Raw genomic sequence first — 26,225 nt, forward strand, 5'->3', positions numbered from 1 at the left:
GTATCACTGACTCAATGGACATGAGTTTGAACAAACTATGGGAGATAGTGAAGGACAGGGGAGCCTGACGTGCAGTCCATGGGGTCACAAAGAGTCTGACTTACCAATAAGAGATTAAGTCCCAATTCTAGAGCCCAGTTTGATTCCTTTTCCTATAAAAACATAGGACTCTACATTCTGAGCACCGTGGCTGAACAAATAACTGCTCCCTACCTGCTGGAGATGTCGCTTATTCTACACCAATGCAACTAACTTGTCTTTAATGATAAAAGTAAAATTTAACAACTTGCCTCTTTTTTCTAAGGAAAAAAAAAAAGGTGATTTATAACTAAAAGGACACAGCAGCAGGAAGTATAATGGGCTTCTCTGTGCTGGTCACCCGGTCTTGTTCACTTCAAACACCTTTGTGCTAAAATTTCCCAGAGCCATGCGTGAAAGCATTACTCACACCAAAACGACACTCAGTCTATACTGAATACCCTGTGTACACACTAATACAGCTACTCTCAGATTTAAAATGCATGTCTCTACTTCAGGTCTTTAGATTCTACAGCTGGAGATGGATGTGGCTGGGTAGGGGTCCTTCCTCCAGTAATTCCATCAGCTCCTTCAAGTTATGTGGAAGGAACGTGTCAAATAAATGAAACACAACGGATCTGCTGAGAAGTGGCTGCATTCACACCCCCGGCCCCTGTGCTCCAGCTGGAAGACCAACCCTAAACACTCTCCACAGAAATCTGCTGCCACCGCAAGACAATGGTGGAGTCTCCAGGTGGTGTTAAGTCTTCTGCATCTGGCCCACTGAGGTGCCCCATGGGTCTCTCTCCCTGCTATCTGGAGAAAGAACTGGGCACTGAGATCATTCACAGGGCCTTTCTCTTCAAAGAGAAACGGACCTTAAACAGGGCTGTGAGGTGCTGCTAAGTGTATCACCAAACACTCCCAGCAGGTGTAAGACAGACAGAAGAGGAACTCAGGCACCTCCGCCTGCTCCCAGGGTGGCTCTCTCTCCCTGGACCCCTGGGGGACTTTGGGGACGACTGTTTTTACAGGAACCAAAGCAAGCCTGGCAGAAACTATCAACGAGCCTCCTCTGTTTGTAGTATTAAGTGGTGCTTCCACTTGCTATATTACAGACGTTTATAATATTTACATTTTATATAACTGTGGGTTACTTTCACACCACATGCAAAACTTCATAAAGACAAAAAATTAGAGAAGCTGCTGTGGTAAGAGAAGTTGTCATAATAGAAACCAAATAACTATTCTCTATTGCTCAGGTCTTATTAGAGCTTATTCCTGGACTTTAAAGTGAAGGATCTGTCGAGGGAGGAGGGCTAGGTCCTGAAAGATAAGCTCCTGAATCTGCTTCCTGTTCACAGAGAGTCCTTGCTGGCTGCTGAGCACACAGTTCTGTTGGGAGAATTGACTCTACTTTCTTGGTTCTCTTTCAATTAACTTAATCTGTTGTTTGTGTCTCCATGCCTGAGAACCTCCTAGAAGACCTAAAAATCTCCACAGTTAATTCCCTGTCACTCCAACACATAATTTTCTTACACTGACAACAATTTTAAACAACAGAATATATAGCATCTAACACTCTAGATATTGATTTCTTAGGACAATAGAGTTTATAAAACTTCATATAAGAAATGAATCGCTAGTCTAGTTCAATGCAGGATACAGGATGCTTGGGGCTGGTGCACTGGGATGACCCAGGGAGATGGTATGGGGAGGGAGGAGGGAGGGGGGTTCAGGATTGGGAACATGTGTACACCCATGGTGGATTCATGTTGATGTATGGCAAAAACCAATACAGTATTGTAAAGTAAAGAAAAAAAAAAAGCTGTAGGACACCAAACATTTTTTTAAAGTTATTTAAAAATTATTATAGAGAATAATCCATTCCATTTATAAGCTTGCTTTTTTAAGCCCTTAATAGCCTCAGTAGTGGAAGTTAAAAAAACAACAACAACAAAAAACTCGTTCCAAATGTTTCTATCTTCTGACTTTAATCTTTATATCAGTAAATAAAATACTGAAATTCAACTAACTTAACCAATTACAATGGTGATAAACAATTAGCATGTGTAAATTAAGAATCTTTCTTCTCCAAAGGATACTGAGGCTATTATGTGGTCTTTCTAGACTTTGTGAAGGGAATGATAATATATTTGCATGTCATAAAGTACATTTCCTTTCTTTTTATAGTTTTCATTTTCACACTAGGTGATTAGATTAAGAAAATAAACGTTAATGAGCTAACAAGTCTGATTTAAAAAGATATTTTAGAATAAATTAAAATAAATGTCTTGCCCACTAATTGGTTTGGGTGTAGATATCAACATAAGTACAGCATGTTCACTATGGGCATTGAGAGGGCGGAAAGGACAACTTCATAGGCGCATTCTTTGCAGCTTCTGCAACCGACAGAGAGAACGCCACCGAGCTGCTTGGCCAACAGAAGGGACCTGCTGGGTCTTCAGGTCTGCACCACAAAAACCCTACAGCACCTGTCAGGGCCCGCTGGAATCTTCTCGGGTGGGCATTACCAGCTGAACCGGACCTCCATCCATTCATCAAGGCACGACCTGTGAGTGGCCCTCTAGACCCTCCAGAATACATCTGCTTCTAGACACCACTGCGTGACCTCACTCAAAGCCAAGTGGAGCACACATGCCCAGCTGAGCTCTGTCCAAATGCCCTAGCCACAAAATCATGAGACCCAATGAAAAATGGTCACTGTTCAATTTCCAAAGTTTGCTTACTTGAGATGCACTAGCTACCCAGTTCACTCATCTTCTCTGTAACCCACATCGCTCGCTGTTCCATCACACTGTGAGTGTCTGATCAATGACTGGTGGTTTTATCCTGCAAACAGTGCAGTTTTCCACTGTTATCTGTCACTGTCCTGCTGAGGGCCCACTAGTCGTCTTTGATAGTTGGTCTAAGTGGCTTCCTGTGTTGTGTGGATGTTCCAAGTTCCATGGCCAATTTCTCAGCAGTGTGATTATTCGCAAAGGGTCAGTGATAAACTGGGACATATAGGAGCATGTGAGCAAATAGAAAATGTGGTCATAAAGACTCACCAACTGCAACTGATGCTCACCATCTGCAGACTCCCTATTTATGAGTTTCCCTCATCCAAACTTGGTGTGTAACCCTACAATCAAATCCATGGTGCTTTAATGAACACAAACTGTATATCACAATTTACCAGAACTACATATTTTGTTAAGAGAACAAATGACAAAGACCAAGAAGACATGGACGTTACTCAGCATGAAAACATCCTCAAAATCTCGGCCATGTGATTTCCAAGGAAAATATTCTTATCATATGAGAAACTGAAATTCCAAGGTCAAATACCATCTGCCACTTTAGTAACCTGAAACATATTGAGTGTACTCTTACTATATTAAAGTAATAATTTATTAATACAGCATAATTATATTAGAAAGCATTTAGTTTAAAAGTAGAACTTACCATGTGGGAGGCAGAGTAATGGTCTCCCAGACACAGACATGTCCATCCCTGGAACCTGTGAACACATCACATATGTAATCAAAGGGAGGATGGGACCAAGTTCAGGGTACTGAAACAGGAGAGCCTGGGATCAGCTAGGAAGGCCCAGCACAATCACAACCATTCTTCAGGGCAGAAGGAGCTGTGAACCAAGATGGGGACTGTCAGAGAGAGGCAGTGTGAACAGGGGTTGGGTGGAGGCTACCAGGTAAGGAAAGGGGGGCTGGATGGGTGAGGGGAGGATGGGGACAGAGTCCTGCCAGCACCTTGACTCCAAACTTCTGATTCCTAAGACTGGAGGATAATACACTCACAGTGTCTTAAGCCACTGAATTTGTGGCAATTTGTTACAGAAGCAACAGGAAATTAATATAGAACATGAAGGAAGCCACTGCAGGGCCTCAGAAACATCAAGAACAAAGTTACAAAGGCCTCCAAACACCAACTGCTCATTTATTCACGTGTCTGTGACTCTGCCCTGAACAGGGCCATGGCCCCTAAAACTCCTATGTTGAAACCCTAACACCCAGTGCAACAGTTCCTGAAGACAGGGCTCTTAGGAGGCAATTAAGACTGAAGGTGCTCTGGGACAACCTGGGGGGATGGGGTGGGGAGGGAAGTGGCAGGTAGGTTCAGGATGGAGGGGACACATGTATATGTGTGCCAGATTCCTGTTGATGTAGGCAAAAACCATCATGATATTGTGAAAGTGAAAGTGAAGTCACTCAGTCCTGTCCGACTCTTTGCAACCCATGGACTGTAGCCCACCAAGCTCCCCTGTCCATGGGTTTCTCCAGGCAAGAATACTGGAGTGGGTTGCCATTTCCTTCTCCACATGATATTGTAACTATCCTCCAATTAAAATAAATATTAAAAAAAAATTGGAACCACAGCATTCCTCCCGAGTATGAACATGGAAAAAAAAAAAAAAAAAAGACTGAAGGCAGTCATCAGAGTGGGGCCCTGGTGCAACGAGAGGATGGTGGAGGGGAGGCCCCATTCTCTCGTTCCCACCCTCTTCGAAAGGCTGCGAGATGGCAGACAACCCTCCACGCCTACAAGCCAGCAAGGCCCCCACCACAAGCCACAGAATCTGTCTGTGAGCCCCCCAGCCTGTGGGTTCTGTTGGCGCCCCTGAGCAGCTGGGTAGAGGAAGGGGAACACAGGTTCACTGCACTGCACGGAAGCTGCGGGTGCGCGCACACCTTCTGGGGGTGCAGGGCGACACGACCCCGGGACCCCAGGAGTCCCTGTCACTGTGACTGACTCTGAGGCAAAACCTGGAATTTCTCTGGGCCTCGCTTTGTTTATCTATAAAGTCAGGTCGATAGGAACCATGGGGTTCATGGTCAGGCTGGGGATCCAGGAGGGTCCTGAACTCGCTCCCCCAAATACTGAATCGACAGCTACACAGAACCATTCCCTCTGAGAACCCGGCCACTCGGCTGAGCGATGGTGGCTCTGGGAGGGCGGGGGAGGGGAAGCTGGATGGGGCTAAACCCTGGGCTCTCTCTGAGGGGCAGGGTCTGAACCCCACACACCCCTCCCGGTCCAGTCTCAGAAGCCCGGGCGTCGGGAACGGCCAGAGCCGAGCCTACAGGGTGCACAGGAGCCGCCCCGAGAGGCCCGGACACTCAACGCCTGGACTGACCCTGTCAGCCACGAGCCACTGGAGGGCAGGGCAATGGCCTGGGGCGCACAGGGAGGCAGGGTATCCTTGGGATTAAAGCCAGGCCACCTGCACCTCCCGCTTAGTCCAGCGCACCTGGCACTCCACCTGAGCTTGACAGACGCCTGCACCCGGAGTCATGTCTGAGGCCCCAATTTACCACAGTGACCCTGGTTTTCCGTCTGAGGCAACAGATTTACGGCAGTGACTCTGGGTTTACGTCAGTGATGGTGGCTTTACGTCACGGACCCTGGATTTACGTCAGTGACCACAGTTTTACATCAGTGGTCCCAGCTTTACGGCCAAGGCCTCAAATTTATGTTAGTGGCCTCGGGTTTACTTCACAGACGCCAGACTTACCGTCAGTGGCCCCGGCTTACAGCTGTGGCCCTGGATTCACCTCTATGGCCCTAGTTTTGACTGCCACTGGGCGCAGGTCCTGGCTGTGGTGGCCGCAGGGTCTGAGGTTCGAGGCCCCCAGGACTGTACACAACTGCCTCGGTGAAAAGCAGGTGTCTGAGGGTCTGGTTTGGAGTCAGCCGGAGTCTCTTGCTGACTGAGACTGTCCCATTAGGGATGCTGTTAGGTCTGGGCAAACCCTGAACGGCAACACAGACTCGGCCCAGTGTCCGCATGTCCACGGTCGCCTCAGCTTCGTTCACAGCAGCCGCGGCCGCAGGCCCAGGTGTCCGTGAGGGGTGGGCCAGTGCAGACGCAGGGTGTTCACACACGCACGACGGGACACTACTCAGCGGGGAAGGAGAACGTGCAGCCGTTAGGGCCTCAGGTGAGTGAAACAACCCAGACACAGACAGACGTGACGGTGTCTCTCGTGGGGCCTGTAAACCACAGCAGACAGACAGGCCTCCACCGGAGCACGGGGTGCTGGTGGAGGAAATGGGGAAAGGGGTGCCAAGGAGGAACTTCCAGCCCGGGGGTCGGGGGTGTCCGGCGTGCGAACCACGGCTCAGGACCAGGCCCTGGATGTGTGTGACCTTTGCTCGGAGGGTAAGGTCATAATATTCTCCTTGTTAAATCAGGCCGTCAGCTCAGATTCAGGGCGACTCGCATCAGTTGCTTGTCAGTAAGGCAGGGGGACATAGGTCTCATCGTGGGAGGTGACCTGTGAAGGAAAGTTACATGGCTCAAAATAGCCTGGAATTAAAACTACCCTCCAGCTCCTCCCCACCATTATATGCAAAAACAGAGAACTCTGTCATCCAAAGGAAAAAAAAAAATGGACATTAAGGTTGGTTACACCCAGCTCCCAGCCGGACCCAGCCTCTGGCTGACCTCCAGGATTCCTTGCCCCAGCCCTTTAAGAGAGACCTCCCATTAAAATAAGTAAATTCATATTAAAAAAGAGAGAGAGAACTACTCTGAACAACCTTGGAGAAAAACAGGCCCCCTTAAGATAGTAGATTTCCACATGTATGCCTACATATACTTATTCTTTTCTTGGGTTAGTGTAGCAGCTCACTAATCTGACTGCTGCCCCTTCTCGCCTCATTGAAGGTGATTGGTTCCTGTAAAGTGCCAGTCTTTTTCTTTTTCGGAACCTCACCTTCTCTAACTCCCTTAGCCTACAGTTTTTGGTGCCAAAACCGGGAGGTTGAGGTTCCTTCTCGTTCTTCACGGCCAGCTCTTCAGAGCCTGGAAGGCTGCCAAGCTCACCTTCCCACCTGGGCTGTTAAGACCACCTCTAGAGGACGCCCTGTGCCTTCCTGAGCAGTACAAACCCTATGTAAGGGCTTTATTGGTTTTTGACATAACCAGAGGAGTACTGCTTGTCCGTGCTCTCTCCCTCCTCCCCAACCCTGCCTCACTACATTTTCTTTTCCGTGAGACTGACCAACTCCAGGACAAAGGCCTTTTGCCATTTGACCTCCCTCCATCCACCACGAATTCTCACCTGACCCAGTAGCCCAGGTAAGCCTGAATGGTGCTCTAGGGCACCATAGACTATCATCCTTTCTGGGTTCCCAGGGAACCCTCTGGCCAAAAGGCCCTCTGGGGAGGTACGTGGGGGACGCCCCTCCCTCCTTCAGAGTCTCTCTTTCTCTTTGCCTGGTCAAAAGATTAGGTGATGACCTTTTCTCTTGACCGGACAGTCGCTAGCCATTTGCTATGGGGTCAAGCCAGTCCATCCCACGGAACTCTTCCTTGGCCTGTGTAAGACAAAACCTTAAACCTCTACTCTTGACTGATCTCAACATTCATAAACTCCAGTCACTTTGCACTCAAATTTGGCCTCAGTACAAACTGGTTAACCAAAACCGCTGGCCTGAGTTTGGGACTTTTGATTTCAACATTTTATCAGATCTCACAAACTTCCTCAGATGGAATGGCAAATGGTCAGAGGTCCCCTATATTCAAGCCTTCTGGGACCTTCAAAGCCATCCTTCTCTCTGCAAGGACTGTTCTACCTATCTGCTCTCTCTCCCCCCCCCCCCCCACTACAAAAGAATCAAAATCTAAAGCCCCTAAAAGGCCCCCTAGACCCTCAGCCCCCGATTTTGACCTGGCAGATGAGCTTCCTCCCTACCACGCTGGAGAGAAAGCTTCTGGAGCTGAGACCCCATCCTCTAGCCCTTCCTCCTCCAAAACAGGAAGCAATGACTCTGAAACCCCAGAAGAGCTTTCCACCCTCCTCCATTGGCCAGAACCCAAAGCAAACACGTTTCCCTCAGAGAGGTAGCGGGACCGGAGGGCCCTACACGGGTTCATGTGCCTTTCTCAGTTTCTGATATGAGCCAAATTAAAGAAAAATTGGGATCTTTTCCAGAAAATCCTACTAGATATAGAAAAAAAAAATTCCTCCACCTTACACAAGCATATCATTTAACCTGGAATGATCTTTATTACATCCTAAATGCCACTTTAACCCCTGATGAAAAGGAACAGATATGGCAGGCAGCCCAGACTCATGCTGATCACCTCCATAACCAAGATAGGACTAATCTGGTGGCTGATGATGCAGCCCCTTTAACTGAGCCTTGGTGGACATATCATGTCAGCAATGCTGGCATCCGGTACCTACATCATATGATCACCTGTTTACTAGAAGGAATGCTAAAAAGCTCCCACATTCATGTTAACTATGATAAGATTAGGAAAGGGACTCAAAAAAAGATGAAAATCCTGCCCTGTTTCTTTCACAGCTTACTGAGGCAGTGCAAAAATACATTAATCTAGGTATTTCCACCCCTGCCGGACTTCTATACCCACACTTCCAGTTCATAAGCTGGTCAGCCCCCAATATTTGCCAAAAACTATGCCAGTTAGAGAAAGGCCCTGAAACCCCTCAGTGAGATTTCCTAGAAATCGCCTTTAAAGTTTTCAACAATAGGGAGGAAGAAGCGAAAAAAGGAAAGGAAAGAAAGGCCAAATACGCTTTATTCACTACAGCAATCCAAGAAAAAAATTCAACCCCTTTGGCCCATCAACCTCAGCCCACTTGTATGGGACCTAACCCTCCAGGCCCCTGCTTCAGATGTAACCAAATGGGACACTGGGCTAAGTCCTGCCCAAACACCTGGCCACCCACCAAACCCTTCCCCACCTGCAAACAATGGGGCAACTGGAAAATGGATTGTCCTCAGACATTACCCACCAAATCTCAGGGTCCACCCCAGGCCCAACAACAGTGGGCTGGGAACCAGACTCAAGGGGGCCCTGGCACCCCAGACCATGGTTCCTCAGATGAGGTGAGAGATGATCCAGTTGTGCCTGAGTTATTCCAGTGACAGAGCCCAAGCTCCAGACACTAAGTCTGCCCCATACAGACGAACTCAGAGCTTCGGGTAACTGGCACAGTGGCCAGACACAACGTCTCATCCCTAATAGATACTGGAGCAGCCTTTCCACTTTTAACCTCCCTTAAGGGCCCTCTTCAACCTTCAGAAGTGGCCATTGAAGGGGTCTCAAGCATCCCTTTTTATCCCCAAATAATCCCTCCTCTCCTATGTTCTTTTGGTAAGGCGACATTAACATATTCTTTTATAGTGGTTCCTCATGATCTTCTGGCTAAGCCACAAACTTCTATAAACCTCCCATTCTTAGATCCCATATCAACTCTTTGCATTCAAATGGCACCCGAACCCTTGGCCAGCCCTCACTCCCAAAACCTGCCCCCTCACCTTCCCCCATAGATCCTCAGGTCTGGGACACTGAAGCCCTGTCAATAGCTCAACACCATTCCCCTATACATATTTTTCTTAAAAATCCCTCTGAGGTAATAACTAAACTCAATATACCCTGACCACAGAATCTCGACAAAGACTTAAACCAATAAATAATCTGCTGACTGCTCAAAGCTGGCCTTTTGCAGCCTATCTGTTCTCCTCATAATACTGGTATACTGGCAGTCAAAAAGGGCCCCCACTCCTGATGTCTAGTTCAAGATATTCGCAAGATCAGTGAGGCCTTAATACCCATACACCCCGTGGTCACTAATCCCTACACCCTTCTCCCACATATTCCCCCTGACACACTCTACTTCACAGTATTGGGCCTCAAAGATGCTTTCTTTACTACACCTCTACAATGCCCCTCAAAGACCCTATTTGCCTTCACCTGGATGGACCCAGGCATATATCAATCTCAACAATTAACTTGGACCATTTTACCACAAGGCTTTAGAGATAGCCCTCATTTTTTCGATCAAGCCCTCCAAAGAGACCTACAAACTTTAGGCTTAAGCTCTACTACCTTACTCCAATATGTAGACAATTTATTGTTATATAGTTCCTCTCACCATAACTACCTAGTCCACACTGTGACAGTATTAAATGCCCTAGGCAACTGGGGCTACAGAGTCTCTCTCCAAAGCACAATTGCTTCCACCACTGGCAGTTACATGGGATTGCTTCTCACTCCCACATCCAAAATAATTCCAGCTCCGAGACTTCGAGCCTTGACACAGACCCCCAGGCCCCAAACCAAGAGGGGACTCCTTTTTCTATTAGGCCTATTAAACTTCTGAATATGGGTCCCAAATTTTGCCCTCCATGCAAAACCTCTCTACCAAGCTACTTGAGGAAACCTAGATGAACACTTATTGGCGCCCCCCTCTCTCCGCACCCCAATACTGACTCTTATCAAACATTTACTACAGGCCCCTTCTCTTTACTTACCTGATTATACCAAGCCTTTTTTCCTTTTTGTACATTCTCGACAAGGACATGCCTTAGGGATTCTGTGCTAAAAAAGGCGGAGGGGACGTGGGGCCCTCTAGCTTAGTTATCTAAACAACTCAATCTCGTCACGCTCAGATGGCCACCTTGTCTCCAGGCCTTAGCTGCAACCACCCTCTTAATATCTGAATCCCAAAAACTAACCAGAAATACTCCTCTAAATGTATGCTTACCTCATTCCTTCAAAGATTTACTCTCTCATCGGGCTTTCCTTTCTCTGCGTGCTGCTCAACTACAGATCCTCCACACACACATCCTGGACCCATCCCTTTCTTTTATGCCTTGTAAACCTCTTAATCCTGCTAGCTTACTCCCTACACCGATCCAGAAACAGAACACCTATCTCATGACTGTGTTCAGACCTTAGATATGACACTTAATCCCTTTGAGTATATAACCGATCAGCCCCTTACTGACCCCAAAGTCCCATCCTGGGTCATAGATGGCAGTGCCCAGACACAAGCCGGATTTGGGGCTGGATACGCTATATAGTCTGGACTTCCCTGGTGGCTCAGATGGTAAAGCATCTGTCTACAATGTGGGAGACCTGGGTTTGATCCCTGGGTCAGGAAGATTCCCTGGAGAAGGAAATGGCAACCCACTCCCGTACTCTTGCCTACAGAAGACCATGGACGGAGGAGCCTGGTGTCCATGGGGTCGCAAAGAGTTGGACACAACTGAGTGACTTCACATTTATGTAAAGGAAATTTTAACACTATAGTCCAGGGACAGCCCGACAAAGCTATCCCTCCTTGCCTCATCAAGTCAGCCATGCTCCCAGCTCATACATCCTCACATCAGGCTGAACTAATAGCTCCTACACAAGCTTTGACCCTAGCCAAAGACCAAAAGGTAAACATTTATGTGGACTCCAAGTTATGCCTATAACATATTACATTCTAACGTTATAATCTGGGGAGAGAGGGGATTCATGACTCAGAAGGACACACCTATTTTCAGTGCTTCTTTTATTTCTGAACTCCTCCATGCAGCTCAGCTCCCAAAACAAGTTGCTGTAATACATTGATGGGGACATCAGCAGCATGGCCCTATCTCCTTTTATAACAATATAGCAGATCACACAGCAAAGCCTCAGGCTGCCTCTGTTAATCTTGTCTTTACTATAGCCCAGATTGATGAGCCTAACGTCTGCATATTGCTTTCATATTTACATTCCCTTTTCCACCTCTCTACAAAAGTACTTAAGGCTTTCCTTCAGAACTTTATTGAACTGACTAAGGATGATGTGACTTATTTAAATAATCTGACCTAAACTTGTACCATTTGTCAGTGGACAAATCCTAATTCTAACATTCGCCCCCCTCCTTTCCCCACCCACCAAATTTGTAGACATCTTCCTGCACAAGACCGGCAGGTAGATTTCACCCACATGCCACTTGTGAAAAGGGTTAAATTTCTCCTAGTTTTCATAGATACATTTTCTGGATGGATCAAAGCTTTCCCGACTACTAACAAACGAGCCCCTACTGTGGCTCAGCTTATTCTTACTGAAATCCTCCCCAGGTTTGGAATGCCTTCCTCCCTCCAGTCTGACAATGGGCCTGAGTTCACATCCCAAATCACCCAAAATATTGCATGAGCCCTTCGAGTTTCTTGGAGGTTTTACATTCCTTATCATCCCCGGTCTTCTGGTAAGGTTGAGAGAGCCAACCGAGTCCTAAAAGAAACTCTGACCAAATTAACGATCAAACTTCATCAAGACTGGACTAAACTCCCTTTAGCCCTCTTCAAGGTCCGGGCCTTACCAAAAATACCCTTAAATATCAGTCCATTCAAGGCCATTTATGGGAGGCCCATAGTACCTTTAGGTCTACCCCCTCCCAGGATGGTCCCAGACTGCCATCCCACCTTCCTTTTCCTTTCCTTGCCCAGATACGAGATGCCCTTTGGCAACATATGGATAACTTACTCCCTCGGCCACATCCCGGTCTTCCATATCCATCCCTTCAAACAGGAGACAGAGTTTATATGACAACTCAGTCCCACTCTGATCTAACCCCAAAATGGCAAGGACCCTACATGATAATTCTGCTGATCCCTACCGCTACAAAATTTAAAAAAAATCACCCCTTGGGTACACATCACTCAGTTAAAAAGGTTATGCAGCCCAATGAGGAAAATGCTTGCCAGACTAATACTTAACAAGTTTCTCACACATGCCCTACAACTCTAAAGTTCTCACAGCTTCCGCTGGCCCCAACTGGCAATGGATGAACCTGTTGGTTTCATGGCTGCGATTATTCCTGGAACAACTTCTGGCAGATATCTGGGTCTTGAGTCCTCAAGGATCCACGTTCGAACATGTTGAAGATTACATCTCCACCCTATGGCTACAGGGAACCTTTTATAACTTTTACCCCTTTGAAATCCAATTTTTTCCCATAGTAATCTATCTTGTACTCACTTCTCCAAATGTTGTTTAACATCTTCTTATCTTCCCTTCTTCTTCTGACCCACGAACTCCTTCAAAATCCTAACCTCAACTATCTATTCTGGACCCTTAATTTAACCCATACCCTTCTCAATGCTTCTAACCCACAGCTGGCTAAAGACTGATGGATATGTCTATCTGTAACTCCCCTGGGAGATTCAGCCCTCCCTACATCCATCCTAGACTGGACCACAGGTAACATGTCCCTACACCACTCATACCGTGGGGAGCCTTTATTCGTCTCATATCTTAAATATCTTCACGCTACTGACCAAATCCAAAATTCAGACATACTCTTAGAATCTTTACTCATCGAACTTCCCTCCTTCAATGAAAAACCTCCAGTAGGAGGCCCTATTGCCCAGAGAGTAACAACCAGCTCCTTTTTGCATATCCAGAGATTACTGAAACAGTTCGTATGACCAACCCTTGGGCACAATCCCTAGCTCCATGTGCAACCATACCTCCACCTTACTCTTTGCCACTGGAAAGGCTATATATAATGTTTCTGGTCCTACAGGACACTCTTTAACTTTTACAGGGCAGATTCCCTCAGCATATTCCTCCACCTCTCCCATCATTGGGGCCACCTTAGCGGGGTCTCTAAATGTCTTTGAATGATCAAAACCCCCCTCAACTCCTCTTCGCCATCTACTTCAGCTGTTGTATTATGACACCTGGCCTATTTTTCCTGTGTGGGACGTCTACAAACCTCTGTCTACCTACTAATTGGCTTGGGACCTGCACCCTGGTATACTCCAGGCCAAACATTTTAATAACTCCCAAGGATCAACCCTTGCCTATTCCACTCATCCACAAGTGAATAAAATGAGCCATTCATTTCATTCCCCTCTAATAGGACTAAGAATAGTGGCTGCAATTGGAATAGGAACTGTAGGCGTAACCACCTCCATCCATAACTACCAGACACTATCTAAAGACCTATCAGACAGCCACCAGGAAATAGTTCAAGGCCTAATAACTGTCCAATATCAAGTTGATTCCTTGGTGGCCATAATATTACAAAATAGAAGGGGATTATATCTACTCACTTCAGAGAAGGGATGTCTGTGCCTTTTTCTGGATGAATCCTGCTATTTCTGTGCCAAACAGTCAGGAATTGTCCAAGGAGCTGCAAAAAACCTTACAGATCGAGCCTCACGAATCCGCCAGAGATAAAGCAACTCCTGGCAGTCATGGTTGACAGATTGGAACTGGATACCTTGGGTTTTACCCCTTCCTGGACCATTTGTTTTTATCATCCTCCTACTCACCTTTCGGTCTTCTTTAATCTTTTCCAGGGATTCCTCCAAGACTGAATCTAAGCCATTTCCCAAATTCTTTTGCTTGAGACCCTGACGGCTAGAATAGAAAATTAACACTACAGGCCTGAGACTTCCTTCCTCCCAGACCACAAACCCTGACCCTCATTTGCCAGCATGAAGAAGCCCTGAATATTAACGACGCCCACCTCTCTTTCTCTTTTTATATATATTTCTTAGGGTCTGGAGTGAAGGAAAATTCAGTTCAGTCAGTTCAGTCGCACAGTTGTGTCCGACTCTGTGACCCCATGAATCGCAGCACACCAGGCCTCCCCGTCCATCACCAACTCTCAGAGTTCACTCAGACTCACGTCCATCGAGTCAGTGATACCATCCAGCCATCTCATCCTCGGTCGTCCCCTTCTCCTCCTGCCCCCAATCCCTCCCAGCATCAGAGTCTTTTCCAATGAGTCAGCTCTTCGCATGAGGTGGCCAAAGTACTGGAGTTTCAGCTTTAGCATCATTCCTTTCAAAGAAATCCCAGGGCTGATCTCCTTCAGAATGGACTGGTTGGATCTCCTTGCAGTCCAAGGGACTCTCAAGAGTCTTCTCCAACACCACAGTTCAAACGCATCAATTCTTCAGCGCTCAGCCTTCTTCACAGTCCGACTCTCACATCCATACATGACTACTGGAAAAACCATAGCCTTGACTAGACGGACCTTAGTCAGCAAAGTAATGTCTCTGCTTTTCAAATGTTATCTAGGTTGGTCATAACTTTCCTTCCAAGGAGTAGGCATCTTTTAATTTCATGGCTGCAGTCACCATCTGCAGTGATTTTGAAGCCCCCCAAAATAAAGTCTGACAGTGTTTCCACTGTTTCCCCATCTATTTCCCATGAAGTGATGGGACCAGATGCCATGGTCTTTGTTTTCTGAATATTGAGCTTTAAGCCAACTTTTTCACTCTCCTCTTTCACTTTCATCAAGAGGCTTTTGAGTTCCTCTTCACTTTCTGCCATAAGGGTGGTATCATCTGCATATTTGAGGTTATTGATATTTCTCCCAGCAGTCTTGATTCCAACTTGTGCTTCTTCCAGCCCAGTGTTTCTCATGATGTACTCTGCATATAAGCTAAATAAGCAGGGTGACAATATACAGCCTTGATGTACTCCTCTTCCTATTTGGAACCAGTCTGTTGTTCCATGTCCAGTTCTAACTGTTGCTTCCTGACCTGCATATAGGTTTCTCAAGAGGCAGGTCAGGTGGTCTGGTATGCCCATCTCTTTCAGAAATTTCCCCAGTTGATTGTGATCCACACAGTCAAAGGCTTTGGCATAGTCAATAAAGCAGAAATCGATGTTTTTCTGGAAGTCTCTTGCTTTTTCCATGATCCAGCGGATGTTGGCAATTTGATCTCTGGTTCCTCTGCCTTTTCTAAAACCAGCTTGAACATCTGGAATTTCATGGTTCACGTAATGCTGAAGCCTGGCTTGGAGAATTTTGAGCATTACTTTACTAGCGTGTGAGATGAGTGCAATTGTGTGGTAGTTTGAGCATTCTTTGGCATTGCCTTTCTTTGGGATTAGAATGAAAACTGACTTTTTCCAGTCCTGTGGCCACTGCTGAGTTTTCCAAATTTGCTGGCATATTGAGTGCAGCACTTTCACACGGCTCAAAATAGTCTGGAATTAAAACTCCTCTTCAGATTCTTCCCACCATTCTATGCAAAACAAAGAACTCTTTCACCTGAAGGAAAAAAATGGACATTAAGTTTGATTATGCCCAGCTCCCAGCCAGTCCCAGCCTCTGGCCGATCTCCAGAATTCCTTGCCCCAGCCGTTTAAGAGAGAACTACTCTGAACAACCTTGGAGAAGAACAGGCCCCCTTAAGACAATAGCTTTCCACAGATATGCCTAAATATACTTACTCTTTTCTTGGGTTAGGGCAGCAGCTCACTAATCTGACTGCTGCCACTTCTCGCCTTGTTAAAGGTGATCGGTTCCTATAAAGTGCCAGTCTTGTTCTTTTTCAGAACCTCACCTTCTCTAACTCCCTTAGCCTACAACCTGTGCCCCCAGGTGTTGAGGCGGTGCTCGCGGGACTCGGGGTACCGCTGATCTCACGGCGTGGATGGACACGCGGGTGGCACGCACACGTGGGACTGAGGTACCAAGTGTGTCTGTTACCCCTCAAGAGAGATCATCACATCTACCGTAGGAGCAACACTGTGAGTGCTCAGAACTGCCTCCAGTGAGCCAGGGAAATTCCTGTTGCTGTCATGCTCTGTTTTAGTAACACGGTTACCTACATGTGTGTATTTTAGATAAAATGGTGAGACGTGATTGGAATAGAAAAGGACCAAAACACAGGAAACTGAAATTCACGTTTCTTTCCCGTGACCGAGAGTAACTCACCGTCTCTGTAAGTTTTGACACTATCCTCAGCCGTGTGGGGTCATTGAGATTGAACTGTGAGGTCAGAGATGAAAAGATGTACATGACTGAGCCTAGAAGAAAGAGAGACTATAGGAGTGTCATTTATTAGTTCTGTTAGTTGGCTGTTATGATTATGATTATTACATGCCAGGAAACAGAAACCACCAACCTATGAGATTTTTCACATTTATTTTATCCTTTAGGAAACTTAATGGCCTTTTAAAAAGTTCCCCTCTGGGAGTTTTATACTCGGTTTTCTGCTCTGTGCTAAGTTGTCCTGGGTTTCTATCACCTGAAATTGTCTCCTGAAACAGAAAAAGACGGAAGGAACTGCTTGTCTCTCTAGCGGGGAAACACTGAGCCCTGGAGACAAGAAACAGGCAGGCAGGTGGTGTCATGGGGGCAGGGTTCTCGGGTGATGAGACTGAGCAGATGGGAGTGACTGAGAGTGGAGTCCACACTCCCACCCCTGACCAGGGCAGAGCCCCTGCCTCCAGGTTTTACCTCTGGTGTGAATACCAAAAAACTGAAGATTCCTATCTGTCCAGCTGTGTATATTGCAGGTGGTAATGTATTTATATACTCTTTGTATATATAACATCATTCACACTTTCTGCCTCCTTATTTTTATTTAAATTGCTTGCTTTTATTTTATCCTGAATGAAAAGTTTCTTCACATTACTGGTATGTATGGTTCCCAAAAGGGGACAGCATGGCAATGGGATCATGTCAATGGTGGGACTAAAGCTAAAAGTGGACCCTTAATGCTTTGCCTCACTTCCTTAATATCTTATTACAATTTCCTACCCTTTATCAATATTTTTTTTTGTGGTTTAACTTAAATATACAGTGATAAATCTGAGATGGCTCAGAATAAACCAGAGTTTGGATATTCTGAACACAAAATGAAGGACATGTTTTACATCTGTATTGATATTTTTTGGTTAGTGGTGATGGAGAAGAGGATGACTGAGAAGAGAATGAGATGGTTGAATGGCATCACTGACTCAATGGACATGAATCTGAGTAAACTCCAGGAGACAGTGAAGGGCGGGGAAGCTTGGTATGCTGCAGTTCATGGGGTTGCAAAAAGCTGGACAGGACTGAGCCACTGAACAACAGCAACAATCTTTTTCTTACCCTTAACACTAATTACTGTGTAAAAAAAGAAAAAGAAAAACCAGGGTGAAATCCTCATCGCTTTAGAACTTAAACTAAAGTCAGGTTGTCTTGCCAGGATGGGACAGGGTGTGGCAAGTGAAGCTGTTAAATCGGATACAGAATTTAGGGGTGCACCAATAAATTCTGTAATCCAGATAAATACTTAATGCAGTATTTTAAAAACTGAAAAGTAATGCAAAATACATGATAAACAAGATACTAAAATTTTAAGTCAAGAAAGGATCAGATAAATGGATTTAGGCACATAAATCTACACCCACCAATTCATGCTATTTTGCCGTTAATTTCCAGGAATGCAACGAAGTACTTAGTACAGTGAGTTCTGCAGACTCTGGGGACATAAAAGAGATTTTATGTTTAATAACTCTGAGAGTGGAGCATTTGTGACTTCAGTTTATTGGCTGTGAACATTTTTGTAACATAAAATGAACTACAACTTAGAGAGTATGAACTATCAACTGTGTTGATGATTAAATTTTTCAAGAAAAAATATAGTAGTTATGTTTTAGTAGTGCCTGGGAAATCTCATTACTGCTAAACAGCAAGTATCTTGTTTTCCCAGAAGGGTAACAGGCTCTCAGAGAGGAGATCACACAGTGTTTGCAAGATTGACATCTGTAGAGACCTGGGGATTGTAAGGAATAGCAGTCTTACCAGCATCTTCCCCAGATACACATGAGGGGTATGTGTGTATGTGTGAGGTGGGGAGGGGGAGAGAGAGAGACAAGGAGGAGGAGGAAGAAGGAAGAAAAGAAAAAAAGATAAGTAGGTAAAAGGTAGAAAAGAGGTGGAGATTCTAGCACATGTGATAGGGCATTGAGTAGAACTAGAACATCTCCTTTTCCTACTTCAGGAGCAAGTTTCCTACCTTTCAGCTAACATTCACTGTGGGAGGAAAATTTTAAAAATGTAGGAAATTAATTGGGTGCAGTCGAGGAGGGCTATTTCAGTTGTCAAACAAACAGGTGTACTTGACTCTGATAGAAACCCTGGAGGACTATCTCTCCCAAACACGCAGTGCACAGGGTTACATCTGCCCATGAGCTCTGACTCTGAATGTCTGAGGTGAGGAATATGGACAAGACCTTAGATCCTTAATTTAGAAAATAATTCTTGGCATGCCAGTGCATAGTGGCAAACTACCTCATAAAACTGAAATTTCAATGCCATTGTTATTTGAGAGAAGAATTAGCTGAGAGAAAGGAGGTCTAGTTTTGACTAAATAATATTCCTACTGAGAGGGGCCAAGTAATTCAAAAGTGCTGGACCATTTTTAGTCCCATTAGTATTTAAATGATTTGATTAGAAATGATAAAATTCTTAATTGGACTTTCAGAATAATAATTGAATAAAACTGCTTTGCATTATTAGAATGGACCAGGTTAAGAAATTAATGAGCACAATGTCTGAACAATGTGGGCTTCTGAGGCGAAGGCCAGGCTTTCCTGAGGAAGGTGGAGGAGCCAGCTCATATGGTCCTGCAGGTGAGCATGTTCCCCACCTCTGCCAGAGATCCTTGAAGACAAGAGTTTAAGTACCAGTCAGTGTGGAATATTCGGAATGAAATTGCTTTTCAGAGCACCTACCACTAACAACCTGGTTTACCTTTCTATTTGTATTGTAAAAAGAGAGTTGTAATAGAGGGGGTCATCCCTCTATTTTATTCAGGTAAAAACCGCCTATGTTACGAGGGTCGTTTCAGAGTTATTCCATGTGAAGTTGCATAGGCTCCCCTCACACTTAGCCAGGCTGGTCTCTTCCTCTGCTTCTCACCCATCACATCAGTTTTAGTTGACACTTGAGAAGTTGCCTGTCACCCCCAGGAGAGTGTGGTCACTCTGAGGACAGGAGACATTTCTTCTTGATGTCTAATACCTCAGAACCTTTACATGTACTCTAAAATAAATGAACAAGTGGATTAAGTAACTCATCATCTTGAAAGTATCTCTCTTTTGCCAATCCATTTTACACAAAGAAAATAAGCTGTGTTTTGAAGATTTATAATAGTGCTTTTTTTCCCCCTAAATCTATATTAAAGCATGGATGTGGGCACAATTGGGGCTTCCCAGGTGGTGCTAATGATAAAGAACCTGCCTGCCATTGCAGGAGATCTGGATTTGATCCCTGAGTCAGGAAGATCCCCTGGAGAAGGGCATAGCAAGCCACTCCAGTATTCTTACCTGGAGTATCCCATGGACAAAGAAGCCTGGTTGGCTACAGTCCATAGTGTTGCAAAGAGTTGGAAACAACTGAGGCAACTTCACATGCACAATTTGTCAGTGTAATTAACCAGGACCAGCTCCTGGAAGCCCTAGAATTAAGAGGTAGGATCCTGGGATGAGGTTGTGGGATGGAAAGAGAATAATAGTTTCATTAGTGTCAAATACCTCATACATTTACTTCACACTTTTATTTATCAATAGATGTGGTACAGCCAGTGGAAATTTAACAAATAGTATATGCTATAAAATTTTAATGTAGCTTTTATTGCAGTAGGTAAAAATGAATTAGTAATCAGAAGGAGAAGGGGAAGACAGGATGAGATGGTTGGATGGCATCACCGACACGATGGACATGAGTTTGAATAAGCTCTGGGAGTTGGTGATGGACAGGGAAGCCTGGTGTATTGCAGTCCATGGGGTCACACATGACTAAGTGACTGAACTGAACTGAATTGAAACAATAAAAAATATCATTTTGACTCAAGGACTGTGAGAGTGTATTTCAAGATCTTAATGTATTATGTGATGTACTGGGTGACAGTCAAAACTGAATGACATCCACAGACCATGCAAATCACTCAGCCAGCTTTAGCTGAAATTGGGGATTTCATTAGTTCTTTTTCCAGAGTGTCTTTCCGTAAGAGAAAGATATTTATTTACATTTCATTCCTCACACTGTACCTCTTAACAATGAGTCAGTATCTCCAGAAATAACTTGAACTAGAAGCAGAAAACAAGAGCCTGATAATTTCAATCATGAGTTGTTTTCAACCTGCATATAACTAACTGATCTCTGGTATTGGCACAAGTACCCACGTGTCCTGGATTTGTATCAGGCAGCTGAGGTAGGTTCTCCCTTCTGTGGCCCTGCACTGCAGAGTTACTGACACTGCCCTTCTGACATGGAGTCTCCTGTGGTCCTGAGGACACTGTTGCTAGGCAGAAGAAACCTCCTCTCCATCCATTTCCAGGAGTGAGTCACACTGGCACACCTCCGTCCACATCTGGGCACCAGGCAGGTGTCTGAAGTGAGTCATTCTCTTGAGAACATTTGCCTCTAGGATTTAGGGGAAAGTCAGTTTAAATCAGAGCATGTAAAATAAGCTCTAATAACCTTGAAGGTATAAATATAGTTTTGTGGAACATAGAGCTTGACAGAATTGCATAGTCAGGCTAGAGGGAGTTGAACATAGACCAGGAGAAGATCAGTGATGTTAGCGGAACAAGGCATTTCAGCTGGAAACTGGAGATGATAGATTTTGAAATGTGATCCTTGTGGAAAAGCCTACGGAAGAGTTCAGGTAGCTCTCGGGCAGAGCGCTGGTTTAAGAGAATAGAAACACACTTTTAATTAACGTGGTGACTAAAAATATAGAATGTTTCTTTTGTGGGCTTTATGAATTATGTATCTCTGTATAAGTTCTCTTTCTATGTTTCAGTAATCCAGTATGATAATTTTATGCCACAAAGTTTTAGAAATCATGGCACATCAGTGAAGAAAAGGTGTTGGCTAAAATATTTCATGTTATATGAAAGCAAAGATAGAAAATTGGGATAGATAAAAGCATTTAGGAATTTGATTATTAAAATATGTATCTTAGGAGAAAAGAACTGTATTTCTGGCTTCTGTCTATTTAACACAGATTAGAATCATTAATTTGCAGAAATGTCTAAGGCAAGTAAAGTATAAATGAACCTTTTTAAGGACTTCCCTGGTGCTCCAGTAGTTAAGGATCTGCCTTCCAAAGTAGTGGATATAGGTTTGATCCCAGGTTGGGAACTTAAGATTCTGCATGCTAATGGGCAGCTAAGTCTACATACTGCACCTAAGACCTGAAACAGTCAAATAAATAAATACATAAATAGTTAAAAGTTAACAGATTAAAGATCTAAACATAAGACCAGAAACTATAAAAATCCTAGAGGAGAACATAGGGAAAACACTCTCCAACATAAATCACAGCAGGATCCTCTATGATCCACCTCCCAGAATACTGGAAATAAAAGCAAAACTAAACAAATGGGACTTAATTAAAATTAAAAGCTTCTGCACAACAAAGGAAAATATAAGCAAGGTGAAAAGACAGCCTCTGAATGGGAGAAAATAATAGCAAATGAAGCAACTGACAACTAATCTCAAAAATATACAAGCAACTTATGCAGCTCAATTCTAGAAAAATAAACGACCCAATCAAAAAATGGACCAAAGAATTAAATAGACATTTCTCCAAAGAAGACATACGGCTACCAAACACATGAAAAGATGCTCAACATCACTCGTTATTAGAGAAATGCAAATTAAAACCACAGTGAGGTACCATTTCACACCAGTTAGAATGGCAGCGATCCAAAAGCCTACAAGCAATAAATGCTGGAGAGGGTGTGGAGAAAAGGGAACCCTCTTACACTGTTGGTGGGAATGCAAACTAGTACAGCCACTATGGAGAACAGTGTGGAGATTCTTCAAAAAATTGCAAATAGAACTGCCTTATGACCCAGCAATCCCGCTGCTGGACATACACACCAAGGAAACCAGAATGGAAAGAGATACATGTACCCCAATGTTCATCACAGCACTGTTTATAATAGCCAGGACATGGAAGCAACCTAGAAGTCCATCAGCAGATGAATGGATAAGAAAGCTGTGGTACATATACACAATGGGACTCAGCCATTAAAAAGAATACATTTGAATCAGTTCTAACTAATGAGGTGGATGAAACTGGAGCTGATTATACAGAGTGAAGTAAGCCAGAAAGAAAACACTAATACAGTATATTAACACCTGAGGCCAGGGCCGGCGGCTGGGAGGAGCAACCCAAGGAGTGGTGGCTGCGCAGGCGCTGGAGGGCCTAGGGGAGCTATCACACGTTGAAGGTCAGGAATGGCTGCAGTAAGGAGATACCCCTCGTCCAAGGTAAGGAGCAGCGGCTGTGCTTTGCTGGAGCAGCTGTGAAGAGATACCCCACGCCCAAGGTAAGAGAAACCCAAGTAAGATGGTAGGTGTTGCAAGAGGGCATCAGAGGGCAGACACACTGAAACCATACTCACAGAAAACTAGTCAATCTAATCACACTAGGACCACAGCCTTGTCTAACTCAATGAAACCAAGCCGTGCCTGCGGGGACAACCCAAGATGGGCAGGTCATGGTGGAGAGGTCTGACAGAATGTGGTCCCCTGGAGAAGGGAATGGCAAGCCACTTCAGTATTCTTGCCTTGAGAACCCCATGAACAGTAGGAAAAGGCAAAATGATAGGATACCAAAAGAGGAACTCCCCAGGTCATTAGGTGCCCAATATGCTACTGGAGATCAGTGGAGAAATAACTCCAGAAAGAATGACGGGATGGAGCCAAAGCAAAAACAATACCCAGTTGTGGATGTGACTGGTGATAGAAGCAAGATCTAATGCTGTAAAGAGCAATATTGCATAGGAACCTGGAATGTCAGGTCCATGAATCAAGGCAAATTGGAAGTGATCAAACAAGAGATGGTGAGAGTGAATGTTGACATTCTAGGAATCAGCGAACTAAAATGGACTGGAATGGGTGAATTTAACTCAGATGACCATTATATCTACTACTGTGGGCAGGAATCCCTCAGAAGAAATGGAGTAGCCATCATGGTCAACAAAAGAGTCTGAAATGCAGTACTTGGATGCAATCTCAAAAACGACAGAATGATCTCTGTTCATTTCCAGGGCAAACCATTCAATATCATGGTACTCCAAGTCTATGCCCCAACCAGTAACACTGAAGAAACTGAAGTTGAATGGTTTTATGAAGACCTACAAGACCTTTTAGAACTAACACCCAAAAAATATGTCCTTTTCATTATTGGGGACTGGAATGCAAAAATAGGAAGTCAAGAAACACCCAGAGTAACAGGCAAATTTGGCCTTGGAATGTGGAATGAAGCAGGGCAAAGACTAATAGAGTTTTGCCAAGAAAATGCACTGGTCATAGCAAACACCCTCTTCCAACAACACAAGAGAAGACTCTACACATGGACATCACCAGAACACCGAAATTAGATTGATTCTGTTCTTTGCAGCCAAAGATGGAGAAGCTCTATACAGTCAACAAAAACAAGACCAGGAGCTGACTGTGGCTCAGATCATGAACTCCTTATTGGCAAATTCAGACTTAAATTGAAGAAAGTAGGGAAAACCGCTAGACTATTCAGGTATGACCTAAATCAAATCCCTTATGATTACACAGTGGAAGTGAGAAATAGATTTAAGGGTCTTGATCTGATAGATAGAGTGCCTGATGAACTATGGAATGAGGTTGGTGACATTGTACAGGAGACAGGGATCAAGACCATCCCCATGGAAAAGAAATGCAAAAAAGCAAAATGGCTGTCTGGGGAGGCCTTACAAATAGCTATGAAAAGAAGAGAGGCGAAAAGCAAAGGAGGAAAGGAAAGATATAAGCATCTGAATGCAGAGTTCCAAAGAATAGCAAGAAGAGATAAGAAAGCCTTCTTCAGCGATCAGTGCAAAGAAAAAGAGGAACAGAATGGGAAAGACTAGAGATCTCTTCAAGAAAATTAGAGATACCAAGGGAACATTTCATGCAAAGATGGGCTCAATAAAGGACAGAAATGGTATGGGCCTAACAAGCAGAAGATATTAAGAAGAGGTGGCAAGAATACATGGAAGAACTGTACAAAAAAGATTTTCACAACCCAGATAATCATGATGATGTGATCACTCATCTAGAGCCAGACATCTTGGAATGTGAAGTCAAGTGGGCCTAGAAAGCATCACTATGAACAAAGCTAGTGGAGGTGATGGAATTCCAGTTGAGCTGTTTCGAATCCTGGAAGATGATGCTGTGAAAGTGCTGCACTGAAAATGCCAGCAAATTTGGAAAACTCAGCAGTGGCCGCAGGACTGGAAAAGGTCAATTTTCATTCCAATTCCAAAGAAAGGCAATGCCAAAGAATGCTCAAACTACTGCACAATTGCGCTCATCTCCCATGCTAGTAAAGTAATGCTCAAAATTCTCCAAGCAAGGCGTCAGCAATACATGAACCGTGAACTCCCTGATGTTCAAGCTGGTTTTAGAAAAGGCAGAGGAACCAGAGATCAAATTGCCAACATCTGCTGGATCATGGAAAAAGCAAGAGAGTTCCAGAAAAACATGTCTTTCTGCTTTATTGACTATGCCAAAGCCTTTGACAGTGTGGATCACAATAAACTGGAAGATTCTTTAAGAGATGGGAATACCAGACCACCTGACCTGCCTCTTGAGAAATCTGTATGCAGGTCAGGAAGCAACAGTTAAAACTGGACATGGAACAACAGACTGGTTCCAAATAGGAAAAGGAGTATGTCAAGGCTGCATATTGTCACCCTGCTTGTTTAACTTATATGCAGAGTACATCATGAGAAACGCTGGACTGGAAGAAACAGAAGCTGGAATCAAGATTGCCGGGAGAAATATCAATAACCTCAGATATGCAGATGATACCACCCTTATGGCAGAAAGTGAAGAGGAGCTAAAAAGCCTCTTGATGAAAGTGAAAGAGGAGAGCAAAAAAGTTGGCTTAAACTCAACATTCAGAAAACGAAGATCATGGCATCTGGTCCCATCACTTCATGGGAAATAGATGGGGAAACAGTAGAAACAGTGTCAGAGTTTATTTTTTGGGCGCTCCAAAATCACTGCAGATGGTGACTGCAGCCATGAAATTAAAAGACGCTTACTCCTGGGAAGAAAAGTTATGACCAACCTAGATAGTATATTCAAAAGCAGAGACATTACTTTGCCAACTAAGGTCCATCTAGTCAAGGCTATGATTTTTCCTGTGGTCATGTATGGATGTGAGAGTTGGACTGTGAAGAAGGCTGAGCACCAAAGAATTGATGTGTTTGAACTGTGGTGTTGGAGAAGACTCTTGAGGGTCCCTTGGACTGCAAGGAGATCAGCCCTGGGATTTCTTTGGAAGGAATGATGCTAAAGCTGAAACTCCAATACTTTGGCCACCTCATGTGAAGAGTTGACTCATCGGAAAAGACTCTGATGCTGGGAGTGATTGGGGGCAGGAGGAGAAGGGGACGACCGAGGATGAAATGGCTGGATGGCATCACTGACTTGATGGACGTGAGTCTGAGTGAACTCTGGGAGATGGTGATGGACAGGGAGGCCTGGTGTTCTATGATTCATGGAGTTGCAAAGAGTCGGACACGACTGAGTGAGTGAACTGAACTGAACACATATATATGGAATTTAGAAAGATGGTAATGATAACCCTGTATGTGAGACAGCAAAAGA

This window comes from Ovis canadensis, chromosome 26 (assembly GCF_042477335.2).
Source record: "Ovis canadensis isolate MfBH-ARS-UI-01 breed Bighorn chromosome 26, ARS-UI_OviCan_v2, whole genome shotgun sequence".
Classification (NCBI taxonomy): Eukaryota; Metazoa; Chordata; class Mammalia; order Artiodactyla; family Bovidae; genus Ovis; species Ovis canadensis.